This window comes from Arachis stenosperma, chromosome 3 (assembly GCF_014773155.1).
Source record: "Arachis stenosperma cultivar V10309 chromosome 3, arast.V10309.gnm1.PFL2, whole genome shotgun sequence".
NCBI classification, from domain to species: Eukaryota; Viridiplantae; Streptophyta; class Magnoliopsida; order Fabales; family Fabaceae; genus Arachis; species Arachis stenosperma.
In genome coordinates this window covers 110,173,394-110,178,970 of record NC_080379.1, presented here as the reverse complement: position 1 = coordinate 110,178,970, position 5,577 = coordinate 110,173,394, and the positions used below count along the sequence as shown (strand labels likewise).

General features: G+C 42.2%; 1 non-coding gene across 1 annotated transcript; it reads right to left on the bottom strand.

Moving 5' to 3' along the window:
• Nucleotides 1-339: 339 nt before the first annotated feature.
• LOC130970962 (small nucleolar RNA R71) lies at nucleotides 340-447 on the bottom strand. Its single transcript, XR_009082204.1, has one exon. It is a non-coding gene; the product is annotated as a small nucleolar RNA R71 (small nucleolar RNA).
• Between the last annotated feature and the right edge of the window lie 5,130 nt (nucleotides 448-5,577).

The following is a 5,577-nucleotide window of genomic DNA, read 5'->3' as shown; positions in this document are numbered from 1 at the left end:
ACTCCCGACTTCTATGGGAGAAGCATCTCTATCCCTGCCATTGGAGCAAACAACTTTGAGCTTAAGCCTCAATTAGTTTCTCTAATGCAACAGAATTGCAAGTTCCATGGACTTCCATTGGAAGATCCTCATCAGTTCTTAGCTGAATTCTTGCAAATCTGTGACACTGTCAAGACTAATGGGGTTGACCCTGAGGTCTACAGACTTATGCTATTCCCTTTTGCTGTAAGAGACAGAGCTAGGATATGGTTGGACTCACAACCTAAAGAAAGCCTGGACTCATGGGAAAAGCTAGTCAATGCCTTCTTGACAAAGTTCTTTCCACCTCAAAAATTGAGTAAGCTTAGAGTGGAAGTCCAAACCTTCAGACAGAAGGATGGAGAATCCCTCTATGAAGCTTGGGAAAGATACAAACAATTGATCAGAAAGTGTCCATCTGATATGCTTTCTGAATGGAGCATCATAGGTATTTTCTATGATGGTCTCTCTGAACTATCCAAGATGTCTTTGGATAGCTCTGTTGGAGGATCTCTTCATCTGAAGAAGATGCCTACAGAAGCTCAAGAGCTAATTGAAATGGTTGCAAATAACCAATTCATGTACACTTCTGAAAGGAATCCTGTGAACAATGGGACTAATCAGAAGAAAGGAGTTCTTGAGATTGATACTCTGAATGCCATTCTGGCTCAGAACAAGATATTGACTCAACAAGTCAATTTGATTTCTCAAAGTCTGTCTGGAATGCAAAATGCACCAAGCAGTACTAAGGATGCTTCATCTGAAGAAGAAGCTTATGATCCTGAGAACCCTTCAATGGAAGAGGTGAATTACCTAGGAGAACCCTATGGAAACACCTATAATTCTTCATGGAGAAATCACCCAAATTTCTCATGGAAAAATCAAGAGAGACCTCAACAAGGTTTCAACAACAATAATGGTGGAAAAAACAGGTTTAGCAATAGCAAGCCTTTTCCATCATCTTCTCAGCAACGGACAGAGAATTCTAAGCAGAACCCCTCTGACTTAGCAACCATGGTCTCTGATCTAATCAAAACCACTCAAAGTTTCATGACTGAAACAAGGTCCTCCATTAGGAATTTGGAGGCACAAGTGGGACAGCTGAGCAAGAAAATTACTGAACTCCCTCCTAGTACTCTTCCAAGTAATACAGAAGAAAATCCAAAAGGAGAGTGCAAGGCCATCAACATGGCCAAATTTGGAGAGGAAGGAGAGGAGGTGAACGCCACTGAGGAAGACCTCAATGGGCATGCACTAACCTCCAATGAGTTCCCTAATGAGGAACCATGGGAATCTGAGGCTCAAAATGAGACCATAGAGATTCCATTGGACTTACTTCTGCCATTCATGAGCTCTGATGAGTATTCTTCCTCTGAAGAGGATGAGTATGTCACTGAAGAGCAAGTTGCTAAATACCTTGAAGCAATCATGAAGCTAAATGACAAGTTATTTGGTAATGAGACTTGGGAAAATGAACCTCCTTTGCTCACCAAAGAACTGGATGACTTGTCTAGGCAGGAACTACCTCAAAAGAAACAAGATCCTGGGAAGTTTTCAATACCTTGTACCATAGGCACCATGACCTTCAAGAAGGCTCTGTGTGACTTAGGGTCAAGTGTAAACCTCATGCCTCTCTCTGTAATGGAGAAGCTAGGGATCTTTGAGGTGCAAGCTGCAAGAATCTCATTAGAGATGGCAGACAACTCAAGAAAACAAGCTCATGGACTTATAGAGGATGTTTTGGTGAAGATTGAAGACCATTACATCCCTACTGATTTCATAGTCCTAGAGACTGGGAAATGCATGGATGAATCCATCATCCTTGGCAGACCCTTCCTAGCCACAGCAAAGGCTGTGATTGATGTTGATGGAGGTGAACTGATCATTCAAGTGAATGAAGAATCCTTTGTGTTTAAGGCTCAAGGATATCCCTCTGTCACCATGGAGAGGAAGCATGAAGAGCTTCTCTCAAATCAGAGTCAAGCAGAGCCCCCACAGTCAAACTCTAAGTTTGGTGTTGGGAGGCCACAACCAAACTCTAAGTTTGGTGTTGAACCCCCACATTCAAACTCTAAGTTTGGTGTTGGGAGGTTCCAACATTGCTCTGAGTATCTGTGAGGCTCCATGAGAGCCCTCTGTCAAGCTACTGACATTAAAGAAGCGCTTGTTGGGAGGCAACCCAATGTTATATTTTATCTATTTTCTTTTGTTATTTTATTTTATTTTGTAGGTTGATGATCATGAGAAGTCACAAAATCAATTGAAAAAGCAAAAACAGAATGAAAAACAGGAAGAAAAACAGCACACCCTGGAGGAAGATATTGCTGGCGTTTAAACGCCAGTGAGGCTAGCAGTTGGGCGTTTAACGCCCAGTCTGGCACCATTCTGGGCGTTTAACGCCAGAAAGGGGCACCAGACTGGCGTTAAACGCCAGAAAAGGGCAAGAACCTGGCGTTAAACGCCAGAAATGGGCACCAGCCCGGCGTTTAACGCCAGAATTGGCTCAAAACGTGATTTTGAATGCCATTTGGTGCAGGGATGACTTTTCCTTGACACCACAGGATCTGTGGACCCCACAGGATCCCCACCAACCCCACCACTCTCTCTCTCTTCTTCACCCATTCACCAATCACCTCAACACCTCTTCCCCAAAAACCCTTCACCTATCAAATCCCATCTTTCTCTTCACCACTCACATCCATCCTTCATAAAACCCCACCTATCTCACCATTCAAATTCAAACCACTTTCCTCCCAAACCCACCCATACATAACCGACCATGAGCCCCCCCTCTCCTATATAAACCCTTCTTCACCCCTTCATTTTCACACAACCTAAACACCACTTCTCCCCCTCTTTGGCCGAACATAAAGCCACTCCCTTCTCCCTCATTTCTTCTTCTTCTACTCTCTTCTTTCTTCTTTTGCTCGAGGACGAGCAAACCTTTTAAGTTTGGTGTGGTAAAAGCATTGCTTTTTGTTTTTCCATAACCATTTATGGCATCTAAGGCCGGAGAAACCTCTAGAAAGAGGAAAGGGAAGGCAAAAGCTTCCACCTCCGAGTCATGGGAGATGGAGAGATTCATCTCAAGGGTGCATCAAGACCACTTCTATGAAGTTGTGGCCTTGAAGAAGGTGATCCCCGAGGTCCCTTTTTCACTCAAAAAGAGTGAATATCCGGAGATCCGACATGAGATCCGAAGAAGAGGTTGGGAAGTTCTTACCAACCCCATTCAACAAGTCGGAATCTTGATGGTTCAAGAGTTCTATGCCAATGCATGGATCACCAAGAACCATGATCAAATGTGAACACGGATCCAAAGAATTAGCTTACAATGGTTCGGGGGAAATACTTGGATTTTAGTCCGGAAAATGTAAGGTTGGCATTCAACTTGCCTATGATGCAAGGAGATGAACATCCTTACACAAGAAGGGTCAACTTTGATCAAAGGTTGGACCAAGTCCTCACTGACATTTGTGAAGAGGGCGCCCAATGGAAGAGAGATTCAAGAGGGAAGCCGGTTCAATTGAGAAGGCATGACCTCAAGCCCGTGGCTAGAGGATGGTTGGAGTTTATCCAACGCTCAATCATTCCCACTAGCAACCGGTCCGAAGTTACTCTAGACCGAGCCATCATGATTCATAGCATCATGATTGGAGAAGAAGTGGAAGTTCATGAGGTTATAGCCCAAGAACTCTATAGGGTGGCGGACAAGTCCTCTACCTTAGCAAGGTTAGCCTTTCCTCACCTCATTTGTCACCTCTGTTATTCAGTGGGAGTTGACATAGAGGGAGACATCCCCATTGATGAGGACAAGCCCATCACTAAGAAAAGGATGGAGCAAACAAGAGACCCCTCTCATCATGAGATCCCTGAGATACCTCAAGGGATGCACTTTCCTCCACAAGACTATTGGGAGCAACTAAACACCTCCCTAGGAGAATTGAGTTCCAACATGGGACAACTAAGGGTGGAGCACCAAGAACATTCCATCCTCCTCTATGAAATTAGAGAAGATCAAAGAATCATGAGAGAGGAGCAACAAAGACAAGGAAGAGACATTGAGGAGCTCAAGCACTCCATAAGACCTTCAAGAGGAAGAACAAGCCGCCATCACTAAGGTGGACCCGTTCTTTAATCTCCTTGTTCTTTATTTTTCTATTTTTCGAAAATTGTGCTTTATGTTTGTCCATGTTAGTGTCTTGTGATCAATAGTATCTTAGTGTCTATGCCTTAAAGTTATGAATGTCCTATGAATCCATCACCTTTCTTAAATAAACATTGTTCTTAATTGAAAAAGATAAGAATTGCATGAATTTTGAATTTTATAACAGTTTAATTATTTTGATGTGGTGGCAACACTTTTGTTCTCTGAATGTATGCTTGAACAGTGCATATGTCTTTTGAATTTGTGGTTCATGAATGTTGGCTCTTGAAAGAATGATGAAAAAGGAGACATGTTACTGAGGATCTGAAAAATCATAAAAATGATTCTTGAAGCAAGAAAAAGCAGTGAAAAAAAAAAAGAGGCAAAAAAAAATGAAAAAAGAAAGAGAAAAAGAAAGAAAAAGAAAGAAATAAAGTTGTGATCCAAGGCAATAAGAGTGTGCTTAAGAACCCTGGACACCTCTAGTTGGGGACTCTAGCAAAGCTGAGTCACAATCTGAAAAGGTTCACCCAATTATGTGTCTGTGGCAAGTATGTATCCGGTGGTAATACTGGAAGACAGAGTGCTTTGGGCCACGGCCAAGACTCAATAAGTAGCTGTGTTCAAGAATCATCATACTTAACTAGGAGAATCAATAACACTATCTAGATTCTGAGTTCCTAAAGAAGCCAATCATTCTGAATTTCAAAGGATAGAGTGAGATGCCAAAACTATTCAGAGGCAAAAAGCTAAAAGCCCCGCTCATCTAATTAATATTGATCTTCATAGATGTTTTAGGAGTTCATTGCATATTCTCTTCTTTTTATCTTATTTGATCTTCAGTTGCTTGGGGACAAGCAACAATTTAAGTTTGGTGTTGTGATGAGCGGATAATTTGTACGCTTTTTGGCATTGTTTTTAGTATGTTTTTGGTAGTTTTAGTTGAGTTCTTAGTATATTTTTATTAGTTTTTAGTTAAAATTCACTTTTCTGGACTTTACTATGAGTTTGTGTGTTTTTCTGTGATTTCAGGTATTTTCTGGCTGAAATTGAGGGACCTGAGCAAAAATCTGATTCAGAGACTGAAAAGGACTGCAGATGCTGTTGGATTCTGACCTCCCTGCACTCGAAGTGGATTTTCTGGAGCTACAGAGACCCAATTGGCGCGCTCTTAACGGCGTTGGAAAGTAGACATTCTGGGCTTTCCAGCAATATATGATAGTCCATACTTTGCCCAAGATTTGATGGCCCAAACTGGTGTTCAAAGTCACCCTCAGAAATTCCAGCGTTAAACGCCGGAACTGGCACCAAAATGGGAGTTAAACGCCCAAACTGGCACAAAAGCTGGCGTTTAACTCCAAGGAGAGTCTCTACACGAAAATACTTCATTGCTCAGCCCAAGCACACACCAA